Source organism: Aegilops tauschii, chromosome 2, assembly GCF_002575655.3.
Source record: "Aegilops tauschii subsp. strangulata cultivar AL8/78 chromosome 2, Aet v6.0, whole genome shotgun sequence".
NCBI lineage: Eukaryota > Viridiplantae > Streptophyta > Magnoliopsida > Poales > Poaceae > Aegilops > Aegilops tauschii.
The window spans coordinates 141921110-141936693 of record NC_053036.3 but is presented as its reverse complement, the minus strand read 5'-3'; the positions used below and the strand labels follow the sequence as shown (position 1 = coordinate 141936693).

Below are 15584 nucleotides of genomic sequence, written 5' to 3'. Positions count from 1 at the left end.
AAGATGATGGGCCTGCGGGACCATTTGAGCGGTTTCCGGGCCTCTGACGCTGGCTCCACAGCATTGACCTCTCGTGCCCATCGCTTGAGCTGGCGATGGGAGGAGTGCAAAGACGCACCCCCATCAATGCAAAGGGCGTCAGTGGCCCTCTGAAATTCCTGCTCACTGGTTTCCTCTTCATTCCCTCCATCACTCAAATCATCACAAGTTTCCTTCTCTTGGCCCCTAGCGGGTATTCCTTGGTTCCGAAAGGGTTTGCCGGGGCGGTTTGCTTCACCGCCTCGGCCCTTTCCGCCAGCAGCATTTTGACCTTTCTCCTAATCAGGCTTATCATACTCTGCTCTCTGTCTCTTGACAAGCTGCTCAACTTGATAACATTCATGGAGGTCGTGGCCCTTGGTCCGGTGGATCTTGGAGTACGCCCCATCACCTTTCCAGGCTTTCTCTGCGGCAGCGGCTTCTCGGCAGGCAGTGCACGTGACAGCTTCCTTGTCGGGGGCCTCAGCCTTGGCCTTCTTGCCGGTACTAGGCATGCCAGAACCTTCCATAGTCATCACTGTCTTATCTCTTGGCTTCTTGTTGCGCTTCTTGCCCTTTCTTTGACTGGTTGATTCATCTTCTTCCTCTGAATCAACATTGATGCAATCCTCCTCCCCGGGCAACCTCCTTCGTTCCTCTATTCGAGCACACTTATCCACTAGTGTGTACAGCTCCTTCACAGTCTTGGGCAATCGCACATTCATCTTAGAACGAATGCGACGGTTGCGCATATTGGACTGGAAGGCTGCTATAACAGCTGCAGGATGGATATTCAGAATATTCCTATGGACTTTACTAAATCTTTGTAAATACTTACGGAGAGTTTCTCCTTCTTTCTGCTGGAGAAACTGTAGGTCGCTGGGCCTGCCAGGCTCCTGGTGGCCACCGGTGAAGGCACCGATGAACTCGTGGCATAGGTCTGCCCATGACGAAATGGAGTTCTCCGGCAGGTGCATGAGCCAAGATCTCACGTTGGACTTGAGAGCCAACGGGAAGTAGTTGGCGAACACCTTCTCGTCTCTTCCTCCGACAGCCTAAACAGCGATGGTGTAGATGCTCAGGAATTCTGCCGGGTTCAGTCTCCCGTCGTACTTCTCGGGAATCTCTGGCTTGAATGTGCGGACGGTCGGCCAACGGACTTGCCGCAGCTCGCGTGTAAATGCAGGGCAGCCGACCTCGAAAGGTAGGCACCCACCAACACCGAACGCAGGCTCGTCGACGTTGAGGCCGCCGCACCCATCAGTCTGGCGGGGGTCGTCGTGAGGCCGTCCCACGACGACGCGCGCGTCTCCCCGCCGCCTATCCTCCGGGGTTCGTCGTTGGCCCGGACGTGCTCGAGGGTCGGAAGAGGCCATCATGACATCGTCGAGATCTTGATCTTACTGCGCCCGCGCCTGCTGCCTCGTGTGGACTGCATGGTGGGGACAGCCCCCTTCGTTCGGCCAGCAGTACGAGCAGTCGTCATCACTTGGGGAGGTCGTGGCGGGCCAGCGCGCCGCGAGCACCCAGCCTCAGTGAAACCGAGCATACTCTAGATGGTGGCACGCCATTCATCCATTTGCTTGGCTGCTGGCAGGAACCTTAGTAGCAGCTGGGCCCGCGCCATAGCCTCCGTGGCTGTGCTTGGCATGGAAGTTGATGACCTCGACCGCATCGTCGCCTGGCTCCTGACGGTGCCCGCGGCGGTGGTGGCGGTGGCGCGTCCGCGCTGCGGTGGGGCAGCCACCTGGGCAGCGGGGTCGCGCGGTGATGGCGCTCGAGGGTCCGCGGCTCTGTCGGGTGAAGTGGTTGGGTCGGCTCGCCCGAGAGGAGACACATGCGTCGTGACCGCCCCCGTGGCAGGGACGGCCGGAGGGCGGTGGCTCACCCCAGACCGAGCGCCGTTGCTGTGGCTGGGCAAGCGGAGTCACCCTCCCGTCCGCACCTTGAGGAGCTTGACCGTTGAAACATTGCTGAAGTTGTTCTCCTCCGACGCCTTCAGCCCCCGTGTCGGCTGCAGGGGGAGTGGTGATGGCGCCACCTGCTCCTGCCAAGTCCCCAGCAGCGCTCACGTCCTCACTTGTCCCCGCATCCCCCACGACATCTGAGGCCGCGGGCGGCAGAGCCTTTGAGGTGGATGGCTGGGCCGAAGGGCCGGACTTCCTCTTCTTGGGCGCCATGGCCGATGGTGTCGTCGAAGATGAAGATGGCGATGAAGATGACGCGCTGCATACGCTTTCAGGTTCGCACAAGCGATCCCCTACCTGGCGCGCCAAAGATGTCGCGGGATATCCACGGCCACCTATGGGACCCGGCGGCCCCTTGCTAGTTCGGCGGGGGATGTCGTGTTGCACAAAGAGCAGACCAGCGCGCGGTAGCACGGCAGAGAGCACACAAGCAATTTACCCAGGTTCGGGCCGCCGTGAGGCGTAACACCCTACTCCTGCTTTGGTGGATTGATGGTGGAAATGAACATGGTGGTGCGTGGTAAAACTGCCCGGCAAGGCCTGCCTCAGGGCTACGGTGACCACAAGCGTATGGTGGCTTGGGTTTGTCAAGTTTCCAACCCTCTAACCCCCTCCTACGAATGCCATGGGCCTCCTTCTATAGATTAAGGGGTCACCACAGTGGCAAAATAGTCATTACCCACTGATATGATAGCAAACAGTGTTATCATACCTAACTCTGTGGGCTGACAAGGTGCATTAAATGCACCGCTCAGTGTCACATCACTACCTGCCCGGCAAGGCCTGCCGGGCTTATCTCGTTAGCTCTGCATCTGTTCTCTTGACACATCGCTGGACGGGTGTCACCTGTGGGTTTCTTCTGTAGGAGATGGCTGCCATGTGGCAAATGCTGCCACTTAATCATCTTGTGGCTTGACACCGCACTGATTGACGACGTGGGTCGTGTTTGCGTGGTTGGCGGGGTGGTTCAGGCCCCGCAAGCCCCGGCAGGCGCTGCCAGGGGGTCTTGGTTGCTTGCTTCGGTTGGTGGCCTCGCCCCTTGCCGGGCTCGCCTGCCCAGCAAGGGAGGCTCTTCTCTTGCTGATATCCTGTTCCTTTGGCTCGATCTTGATCTCTCTGAGCTGCATGTTGGTTCTTCAAGTCTCTTGGTTCTTTAATCTCTGACTTAAGCTGGTGTTCCAATCTTGATCTTGGGCCTATGCACACTTGGGCAACAGACCCAGGGTTTGTTGCACTGAGAAGGCCATTTGGTTTATGTAATGCACCTGCTACCTTTCAAAGATGTATGACTGCTATATTGTCTGATTTTTGTGAAAAGCTTGTTGAGGTTTTCATGGATGATTGTTCCATTTACGGAACTTCTTTTGATGATTGCTTAAGAAACCTTGATTGAGTTTTGTAGATATGTGAACAAACTAATCTGTCTTGAATTGGGAGAAGTGCCCCTTTATGGTGAATGAAGGTATTGTCTTGGGGCATAAAATTTCTGAACGAGGTATTGAGGTGGATAAAGCTAAAGTTGATGCAATTGAGAAAATGCCATGTCCTAAAGACATTAAAGATATTCGTAGTTTCCTTGGTCATGCTGGTTTCTATAGGAGGTTTATTAAAGACTTCTCTAAAATTTCTAGGCCTCTTACTAATCTTTTACAAAAGAATGTTCCATTTGTTTATTATGATGATTGTGTAGATGCCTGTGAAACACTTAAGAAAGCCTTAACTTTCGCACCTATTGTTCAACCACCTGATTGGAACTTGCCTTTTGAAATTATGTGTGATGCTAGTGATTATGCTGTTGCTGCTGTTCTAGGACAAAGAGTTGATAAAAAATGAAATATTATCCATTATGCTAGCAAAACTCTAGACAGTGCTCGAAGAAATTATGCTACTACCGAGAAGGAATTTTTTGCAGTTGTGTTTGCTTGTGATAAATTCAGATCTCACATAGTTGATTCTAAAGTAATTGCTCACACTGATCATGCTGCTATTAAATACCTTATGGAAAAGAAAGATGCTAAACCTAGACTCATTAGGTGGGTTCTCTTGCTACAAGAATTGGATTTACATATTACTGATAGGAAAGGAGTTGAGAACCCCGTAGCTGATAACTTGTCTAGGTTAGAAAATATCCTTGATGACCCACTGCCCATTGATGATAGCTTCCCTGATGAACAACTAGTTGTCATAAATGATTCTCATCATACTCCTTGGTATGATGACTATGCTAATTATATCATTGCTAAATTTATACAACCTAGCTTCACATACCAACAAAAGAAAAAATTCTTCTATGATTTAAGACATTACTTTTGGGATGACCCACATCTTTATAAAGAAGGAGTAGATGGTGTTACTAGATGTTGTATACCTGAGCATGAACAGGAACAAATCTTACGGAAATGTCACTCCAAAGCTTATGGAGGGCATCATGCGGGAGATAGAACTGCGCACAAGGTATTATAATCTGGTTTTTATTGGCCTACTCTTTTCAAAGGTGCCTGTAAGTTTATCTTGTCTTGTGATGAATGTCAAAGAATTGGTAATATTGTAAGCGTCAGGAAATGCCTGTGAATTATTCACTTGTTTTTGAACCATTTGATGTTTGGGGCTTTGAATATATGGGACCTTTTCCTTCCTCAAATGGGTATACACATATTTTGGTTTCTGTTGATTATGTCACTAATTGGGTAGAAGCTATTCGAAGTAGAAGTGTTGATCGTAACACCTCCACTAAAGTGCTCAAAGAAATTATTTTCCCAAGGTTTGGAGTCCCTGGATATTTAATGACTGATGGTGGTTCACATTCGATTCATGGTGCTTTCCGTAAAATGCTTGCTAAATATGATGTCAACCATAGAACGGCATCACCCTATCATCCTCAATATAGTGGTCAAGTTGAACTTAGCAATAGAGAAATAAAATTAATATTGCAAAAAACTGTCAATAGGTCCCGAAAGAATTGGTCTAAGAAACTTGATGATGCACTTTGGGCCTATAGAACATCTTATAAAAATCCTATGGGTATGTCTCCATACAAAATGGTTTATGGAAAAGCTTGACATTTCCCTCTTGAGTTAGAACACAAAGCATATTGGGCAATTAAAGAACTCAATTATGACTTCAAATTTGCCAGTGAAAAGAGGTTATTTGATATTAGCTCACTAGATGAATGGAGAACCCAAGCTTGTGAAAATGACAAACTATTCTGAGGAAAAGTTAAAAGATGGAATGACAAAAGAATCCAAAAGCGGGAATTTAAAGTTGGTGAATATGTTCTATTGTACAATTCTCGTTTCGGAGTTTTTGTAGGTAAACTTCGCTCCAAATGGGAAGGGTCATATATCATCGAAGAAGTTCGTTCTGGAGCTATTAAGATCAATAATGCTAAAGGAACTAATCCGAAGGTGGTTAATGGGCAAAGAATTAAGCAATATATCTCAGGTACGCCTATTAATGTTGAAACTAATATTATTCAAACCATGACACCGGAGGAACACATAAAAGAAACCTTCGAGAACACTCCAGAACCCTGAAAAGGAAGAGGTATGTGATATGGTAAGTAAACTGACTCCAAAAAATCGACAAAATATTTTCTGTCAGTTTTGGAATATTAGAAAAAAATATAGAAAAATAAGAAACAACCGGGAAGGCAACCCAGGTGCCCACAAGGCACCAGGGCGCGCCTGCCCCACCTGGCGCACCCTGGTGGGTAGTGGTCCCCTCGGGCACCTTCCTGACTCCGTTTTCCTTCCATATACTTGTTTCCCAAGATAAAAAAATCTTTATATATATACCCCCGGACGATTTGACCACTGCATCGCAGAAATATCCTTTGTTCTTGTTTCGTGTTGTTTTTCTGACAGATCTAGATTGTCGTGGCTTCACCAAATCCCCTCAAGGACAAGTTCTTCAAGAAGGTTATCAACCCTTACTTGTCGAAGGTGATGAAGCACCCTCAAGCCATTGAGATGCGTGAGGGGGTGCTCCACATCTGGGATGTTCAGGGGCCCAAGAGGACGGGAAGCGTGAAGGCTAGGCTCGAGGCGGTAGAGCAAGACATCTTCAAGTGCCAAGGGATGGTGGAGCGTGGACTCGGCGCCAATCACCTCATGATCACGGAATTCACCCATGATCACAAGGTGGATGGCCGGTCTATGAAGGACATCGTCTTCACCTTGAACGAGCAAATCAATTTTCTGCAAAGCCGAATCTGTGATCTTCAAAATCAAGTCTTTGAGTATGAGGCAAGATTTAAAGGTATGAGTTTAGCTGCCAGTTGCAGGACTCAGGAGACTCGTGCATCCTCTTATGATGGTGAACCGCTGCCATGGAAGCCGGAGGATAAGTTTGCTACCACCTCATCACCACCACCACCATCACCATCACTAAAGAAGGAGACTTACACGCACAGGTATGGGCACTCACCTTGGCTTGTGCCAAGCTTGGGGGAGATGCCCCGGTATCATATCACCATCACTTTTATTACCTCTACCAATCTTAGTTTGATCCTTAGTTATTTCATGATTTAGTTGAATAAAATTTTAGTTTTATCTATTTTCGAGTGCTAGTTTCCTGATCTATCTATCCATGTAATCGAGTGAGAGTTATATAAGAAAGTTTAGTTTGAGTTTTTGCTTCTTTTCTTTCTTGTTTCAATCAAAATAAAGGAAATAATTAAAAAGATCATATGCTAATCTTATGGAAAGTAATGACATTACACAAGGAAAAGTATAAGTGGTAAAATTTATTGAAAATTGACAAAAATAGCATTGGTCAATGATGCAATTCATGAATTAATTAATAAGGGAAGAGAAGATTCACATGCAAATATACTATCTTGGACATCTATTATGATTGTGAGCCCCCATTAAATATTTTATGCTAAATTGTTGACGTTGGACAAGGAAGACAATGTAATGATTTATGTTTGCTCATATTCACACAGAAGTTATATTGTCATGGATCCTTCAACATGCGGTGCTTGCTCAATATCTTTGCTAGCCAAAATTCTGCACTAAGTAGAGATACTACTTGTGCAGCCAAAACCCTTAAACCCAAATTCATGTTTTGAGAGTCCACCATACCTACCTATGGATTGAGTAAGATCCTTCAAGTAAGTTGCCATCGGTGCAAAAAGGATATAAAAATTGCTCCTAAATGTGTTTGATCTTTTAGTGTAAGGGAAAATAAGCGTTGTACGAACTTGTGATGGCAAAGTAATAAAAGCGACAAACTACATAATAAAGGTTGCTATCATAAGGGGCAATATAACATGACGTTCCTTTGCATTGAGAGATTATGCATACAAAACCAAAAGGCGCATGACAACCTCTGCTTCCCTTTGCGAAGGGCCTATCTTTTACTTTTATGTATTTACTTTTTATGCAACAGTCAAAGTATTATTCTCTATTCCTTTTTATTTTCTCCTTTTTGCAAGCACCATGTGGTGGGGAAAGAGCTCTAGGCACATATATCCAGTTGAATGTGAGTGATCATGAGTTATTATTGTTGACATCATTCTTGTGGTGAATAAGTTGGGAGGCGAAACTATAAGCCCCTATCTTTCTATGTGTCCAGTTGAAGCTTTTTACTCATATGTATTCTGTGAGTGTTAGCAATCATACAAGACTAAATGATGGTTGAGTATGTTGACTTGCCAAGAGGCTCCGATACGAGACTCTTCCTGAAAATATGATGAATTGTAGTTGCAAACACTACTAGAAACTACGATTTTACCTAGAGCCATAAACCCTAGGTGAAATGGCAAAAACCATAGGGAAAGACTTTACCATGGGCTTGCCTTAGGTAAAGAACCCTAGGTAAAGTATAGTCGGGAAAGGGCTCTTTACCTAGAGTGTATACAGTAAACCCTAGGGGAACTTCTTTACCTAGGGGCACAAGCCCTAGGGGAAGATTTTCATATGGATGTGGTGTCCAACGTGGAAAGGTTGTTTACCTACAGCCATGAGCACTAGGGAAAGATTGTGGTGTGCATTACCACACCACCGTACCAGTAAAAGATTTTCATATGAATCTAAATTTTAATTCAAAATTGCCATAATTCAAAATCAAGCCATAATTATGGATCATAAGTCAAGTCATATAATTAATACAGATAACTCCGGATATCAGTAATCACATATACACATCAGATGCCATAATATCACCAGCACCGCATGTTTGTCCAGAATTAGGCTAGCTAGCTACAATAAGCTACAATGGGCTAACTAAACAAACCAACCATGTGCTGTAGGAATCAATCTTGGATTCAGGAAATATCTCGGGAGAACAGAAGCAATTTGTCTGACGAAACTGCTCTATAGTTCCTTGTTGTTATGAAATAGCAACCCTTTATATAGAAAAACACTACCTTCCTTGCTGAATTTGACAGGGATAGTCCAACAAAAGAAACAGAAATATAATATGAAATATATGTTGCGCACAACTTCTACAAATGCACTAATTTCTACATCCTAAATGTGTGAACCTGCTGAGATAACAGAACATCTTAGCTTGTAGAGGCTATTATGCTACGAACGGATTAAACAAAAAAGATGATGAAGAGCAGCTTTCGAGTATTTTGTCTATAGACCATAGAACCCTCTGATTGGGATAATTAAATTGAAGGAAATTAGCATAGATAAGGATACAAAACAATTATCAAGATAACTGGGGGTATATACTAAATAGGTTCATCAATAAGAAGCCTGTAGTGCAAGACAAATACAAAATTAAACTTTAACCAGAAAAGTTTTATACTAGCACAATGACCAACTTAGATTAGAAAAACGCAACTGAACATTGCATAATCTAATAAGGTATTATTATATAATGGACATTTTTACAATGAAGTTCTGAACTTGTACTTGCAGATGTTCTGGGATCCTGACCTTAGTTTCCTATCTCTTGGAAAGTATATAGATCTAAAGGAAATCAGTCTGATGCCCAAGGTATGGAAATCAGGAACTATTCTTCAATTACAGCTATCCCTAAAAGGATAACAGTGTCATCACTAAATTTTAAAAGTCGAGGTGATGGCCTTATCTATGAAGAAACAGAGGTCATGTGAACTTCACAACCTTTCACTCCCTGAGCTCTAAATAAAAGAAGCAACTGCAAATGGCTATAAAATCCTAAAATTGTAGTGCGAGGGAGCTCTCAAACAATCCACAACTAGTATGTAGCTAAAAACTTTGAATGAACCTCCCATGTGTTTGTACTGCTTGTGATTAGTTCCTAAAGAGCCAGACAATCATCCGAATACAACTGACCAGTTGAACACCTCATTTGGCTAAATAACTAACTCACGGTCAAGCCGATGCACAGAACAATTTGCAGCAACAGCAGAAAAGGTTCGCACACAAGCGTAACATTGTACTGAATCTGAGACCCTTATACTGTTCGTGTATCAAACAAAAAGCCACAAATACAAGAGGAGATATGCAGCATCACCTAGGCAGTTGGGGCGTCACGGTGTCATGGCCAGTGCAGAGGTGGAGCTGGGGTCGGACTTCATCAAGGTCATGTAGATGCCGGCGCTGTCGTCCAAGCTGACCGGCCATCACCGGCTGTTGTTGGGTGGCGCCGGCACCTGTAGCCTTTCCTCCACGGTCTCAATCCCCCTGTTCTCCATCCCTCCAAGAAGATGCATCACATACAAAAAAAGAGTATTCTGTGAGATCCAGGTTTTAGAGTGCTAGGGTTGTGGATCTAGATCCGGGGCGGCCGAGCATGGGGATCAGGGAGGGAGGGGGGATCGACTCACTGGCGGCAAGGAGAGGCGGCGGTGTAGGAGAGCAACTGTCAGCAGAGACCATGCGTGGTTGATTGAACGGGGGCGAGCACGGCCAGACGGCGTGGGGAGAGCATGGCTGCACAATGGTGGAGGACGGCTCGATGTCGCGTGGACGAAGGGGGAATATTGGGCTTTTCTGGCGGCGCTTTGAGGAGGAAACCTAACTACGCCAAAATTTTGCATCATGCCAGCCCTTTTGCGCTGCACGCCATTTCCAGGTGCTTTTTTTAATTGAAAATTATCTTTCCCTAGGGTGTACTGTTCCTTTGCTTTACTATCCCTTGAGGAGATCAATAAGCTCTAGGTAAAGGCCTTCACCCTAGGTAAAATATAGATTTCTAGTAGTGAAAGTTGACTGAGAACATAGTTTGTTAGTTTTTAATAAAGTTTATACTTTCTACTTCCATGCTGTGATGAATTGTTACTTGTTCATGATAAGCTATATGATAAAGTTATATGATAAAGTTTGTTGTTATTATAATAATAAGCATGATCTACTATGTCCGTATTTTGTTTTTATCGACACCTCTCTCTCTCTAAACATGTGGACATGATTTTCGATATCGGCTTTCGCTTGAGGACAAGCGAGGTATAAGCTTGGGGGAGTTGATACGTCCATTTAGCATCGTGTTTTCCTACTGTTATTTATAGTGTTTTTGTGTATTATAACACTTTGTGGGGTAATTTTAATGCCTTTTCTCTCATAATATGCAAGGTTTACACAAAGAGAGAGAATGCCGGCAGCTGGAATTCTGCACCTGAAAAAGCTATGTCAGAGATACCTATTCTTCACATCTCCAAATGAGCTGAAATTTTACAGAGAATTATTTTGGAATAAATAAAAAATACTTGAGAAAATAACCACCAGAGGGGGACACCCAGGCGCCCACAAGGCACCAGGGCGCGCCCTGGTGGGTAGTGGGGGCCCTAGCCCACCTCCGGTGCCCATCTTCTGTTACATAAGGTCTTTCGACCTAGAAAAATAATGAGAAGTCTTTCGGGACGGAGCGCCGCCGTCTCGAGGTGGAACTTGGGCAGGAGCACTTTTGCCGTTCGGTGGAGCGATTCCGCCGGGGGGGACTTCCCCCTGGGAGGGGGAGATCGAAGCCATCGTCGTCGCCAACAACCCTCTCATCTTTGGGACGCCAATCTTCATCAACATCTTCCACAACACCATCTCATCTCAAACCCTAGTTCATCTCTTGTGTTCATTCTTTGTATCAAAACCTCAGATTGGTACCTGTGGGTAACTAGTATTGTTGATTACATCTTGTAGTTGATGCTAGCCGGTTTATTTGGTGGAAGATTAAATTTTCAGATCCATTATGATATTTATTACTCCTGTGATCTTGAGCATGAATATGTTGTGTGAGTAGTTACATTTGTTCTTGAGGACACGGGAGAAGTCATGTTGCAAGTGATCATGTGAACTTGATATTCGTTTGATATTTTGATGATATGTATGTTGTGATTCCCTTAGTGGTGTTATGTGAACGTCGAATACATGACACTTCACCATCTTTGGGACTAAGGGAATGCGTTGTAGAGTAGTTATTAGATGATGGGTTGCTAGAGTGACAGAAGCTTATACCCTAGTTTATGCGCTATTCCATAAGGAGATAATTTGGATCCATATGTTTAATGCTATGGTTAGATTTTATCTTAATTCTTCGTAGTTGCAGATGCTTGCGAGGGGGGTTAATAATAAGTGGGAAGCTTGTTCAAGTAAGAACAACACCCAAGCACCGGTCCACCCACATACCGTATTATCAAAGTAGCGAACGCAAATCAAATCAACATGATGAAAGTGACTAGATGAAACTCCCGTGTGCCCTCAAGAACATTTTACTTATTATAAGAGACCGTTCCGGCATGTCCTTTTGCCATAAAAAAGATTGGGCTACCTTGCTGCAACTTTGTTACCGTTACTATTACTTGCTCGTTATCTTGCTATCAAACTACCTGTTACCGACAATTTCAGTGCTTGCTGAAAACCGCTTATCATTTCCTTCTCCTCCTTGTTGGGTTCAACACTCTTACTTATTGAAAGGACTACGATCGATCCCCTATACTTGTGGGTCATCAGTACCGCAGCACTCGCAACGTCTCAGCAGATGCTTACATGGCGCCTCACCAGAGGCGGTACTCTTTTGTATCTGCTCAAGTAATTTCTCTCAGCAACAAAATAGATCGCCACTGATTTACTCTTATTTCTTGTCCAACACTTAGAATCTGACATGTTAGTTGAAAGCAAACAGTAGTTGCGAAGTTGACCTTGTCCGGTTTGCACCTTCAGATCCGCCATGGCACTCTCAACACTATACTCGTAATGCTTATGGTTTTCCCCTTTCATATTCCACATTAGCTTAAATGACAGTCGACTGGATTTCAATTTGGGGTCAGTCCATTTTTTAGAGTTCACCGGAGGTAAGTGATGTCTGCTATAACTACGACGGTATTTCCCCAAAGAGGAAGGGATGATGCAGCACAACAAAGGTAGGTATTTCCCTTAGTGATGATACCAAGGTTATTGAACCAATAGGAGAACCACGCAACACCACGTAAACTACACATGCACACAAATAACAAATACTCGCAACCCGACGTATTAAAGGGGTTGTCAATCCCTTTCGGGCAACGGCGCCAGAAATTGGCAAAATGACGTGAGAAAGTTGTAATAATTAGATAGATCGAATGCCAAATAAAATAATGTGCAGCAAGGTATTTTTGTATTTTTGGTTTAATAGATCTGAAAATAAAAGCAAAGGAAAAAAGATCGCAAAGGCAAATATAACGAAGAAGAGACCTGGGGCCGTAGATTTCACTAGTGGCTTCTCTCGAGAAAAATAGCAAATGATGGGTGAACAAATTACTGTTGGGAAATTGAAAGAACTTCAAATAATCATGACGATATCCAGGCAATGAACATTATATAGGCATCATGTCCAAGATTAGTAGACCAACTCCTGCCTGCATCTATTACTATTACTCCACACATCGACAGCTATCCAGCATGCATCTAGCGTATTAAGTTCATGGAAAAACGGAGTAATGCAATAAGAATGATGACATGATGTAGACAAGATCTATTTATGTAGAAATAGACCCCATCCTGTTACCCTTAATGGCAACGATACATACGTGTCGGTTCCCCTTCTATCACAGGGATCAAGCACCGCAAGATCGAACCCATTACAAAGCACCTCGTCCCATTGCAAGATAAAAATATCAAGTTGGCCAAATGATACGTCTCCAACGTATCTAATTTTCCAAACACTTTTTCCCTTGTTTTGGACTCTAACTTTCATGATTTGAATGGAACTAACCCGGACTGACGTTGTTTTCAACAGAATTGCCATGGTGTTATCTTTGTGCAGAAACAAAAGTTCTCGGAATGACCTGAAACTTCACGGAGATTATTTTTGGAAATAAAAAAAAATATTGGCAAAAGAATCAACACCAGGGGGCCCACACCCTGTCCACGAGGGTGGGAGGCGTGCCTGCCCCCCTGGGCACGCCCCTGCCTCGTGGGCCCCCTGGAGCTCCATCGACCTCAACTCCAACTCTATATATTCACGTTCGGGGAGAAAAAAATCAGAGAGAAAGATTCATCGCGTTTTACGATACAGAGCCGCCGCCAAGCCCTAAACTCTCTTGGGAGGGCTGATCTGGAGTCCGTTCGGGGCTCCGGAGAGGGGAATCCGTCGCCATCGTCATCATCAACCATCCTCCATCACCAATTTCATGATACTCACCGTCGTGCATGTGTAATTCCATCATAGGCTTGCTGGACGGTGATGGGTTGGATGAGATTTATCATGTAATCGAGTTAGATTTGTTAGGGTTTGATCCCTAGTATCCATTATGTTCTGAGATTGATGTTGCTATGACTTTGCTATGCTTAATGCTTGTCACTAGGGCCCGAGTGCCATGATTTCAGATCTGAACCTATTATTTTTCATGAATATATGTGAGTTCTTGATCCTATCTTGCAAGTCTATAGTCACCTACTATGTGTTATGATCTGGCAACCCCGAAGTGACGATAATCGAGACCACTCCCGATGATGACCGTAGTTTGAGGAGTTCATGTATTCACTATGTGTTAATGCTTTGGTCCGGTACTCTATTAAAAGGATGCCTTAATATCCCTTAGTTTCCGCTAGGACCCCGCTGCCACGGGAGGGTAGGACAAAAGATGTCATGCAAGTTCTTTTCCATAAGCACGTATGACTATATTCAGAATACATGCCTACATTACATTGATGAATTGGAGCTAGTTCTGTGTCACCCTATGTTATGACTGTTACATGATGAACCGCATCCGGCATAATTCTCCATCACCGATCCAATGCCTACGAGCTTTTCATATATTGTTCTTCGCTTATTTACTTTTCCGTTGCTACTGTTACAATCACTACAAAACCCAAAAATATTACTTTTGCTACCGTTACCGTTACTTCCATACTACTTTGCTACTAAATACTTTGCTGCAGAAATTAAGTTATCCAGGTGTGGTTGAATTGACAACTCAACTGCTAATACTTGAGAATATTCTTTGGCTCCCCTTGTGTCGAATCAATAAATTTGGGTTGAATACTCTACCCTCGAAAACTGTTGTGATCCCCTATACTTGTGGGGTATCACCAAATAAAACCCAAATATCGGAGAAGAAATATGAGGCTATAAGCAATCATGCATATAAGAGATTCAAATAAGACTCAAATAAGTTTCATGGATAAAAAGATAGATATGTTCATAAACTCAAAGTTCATCGGATCCCAACAAACACACTGCAAAAAGAGTTACATCATATGGATCTCCAAGAGACCATTGTATTGAGAATCAAACGAGGCAGAGGAAGCCATCTTGCTACTAACTACGGACCCGTAGGTCTACAAAAGACTACTCACGCATCATTGGAGAGGCACCAATGGACATGATGAACCCCTCTGTGATGGTGTCTAGATTGGATTTGTGGTTTCTTGAACTTGCGGCGGCTGGAATTGATTTTCATCGACTCCCCTAGGGTTTCTGGAATATTGGGGTATTTATAGAGCAAAGAGGTGGTGCGGGAGGCCACCGAGGTGGGCACAACCCACCTGGGCACGCCTGGGCCCCCAGGCATGCCCTGGTGGGTTGTGCTCCCCTCAGAGCACCCCTCAGGTACTTTCTTCGCCCACTGGATGTCTTTTGGTCCAAAAAATCCACAAAAAGTTTCACTGCGTTTGGACTCCATTTGCTATTGATTTCCTGCGATGTAAAAAACATGCAGAAAACAGCAACTGGCACTGGGCACTATGTCAATAGGTTAGTACCAAAAATGATATAAAATGATTGTAAAACATCCAAGAATGATAATATAACAACATGGAACAATCAAAAGTTATAAATACGTTGGAGACGTATCAGCATCCCCAAGCTTAATTCCTGCTCGTCCTCGAGTAGGTAAATGATAAAAACAGAATTTTTGATGTGGAATGCTGCCTAACATGTTCATCACATATTCTTTTCTTTATAGCATGGACTTTTGGACTTTTATATGGTTCAAAGCAGTAGTCTAGTATTGACATGAGAATTTCAGTACTCAGACATATCAACAAGCAACCATGTCTTTCAAAATATCAATGGTAAAATAAGTTATTCCTAGCCCATTATGCTCAATCATTGAACCATTCATGAAACACACTCGCATATTAGCTACACCCAATGCTCAAGTACGATCATAGTGCCCCTTAGTTGGTGCTTTATAAGAGAAGATGGAGACTCAAAATAAAAATAAAAATTGCATAAAGTAAAAGAAAG

The 15584-nt window shown here is 44.1% G+C and overlaps 1 long non-coding RNA gene across 2 annotated transcripts; it reads right to left on the bottom strand.

Annotated features, from left to right (window-relative positions):
- Positions 1 to 4983: 4983 nt before the first annotated feature.
- On the bottom strand, positions 4984 to 9904 carry LOC123497345 (uncharacterized). 2 transcript variants are annotated; one of them, XR_006671035.2, is made up of 3 exons: positions 9751 to 9904; positions 9438 to 9620; positions 4984 to 5514 (listed from the first exon to the last, which is right to left on the bottom strand). It is a non-coding gene; the product is annotated as an uncharacterized lncRNA (long non-coding RNA). The 2 variants fall into 2 exon arrangements; XR_012203773.1 differs by lacking the exon at positions 4984 to 5514 and having other exon boundaries at positions 8102 to 9620.
- Between the last annotated feature and the right edge of the window lie 5680 nt (positions 9905 to 15584).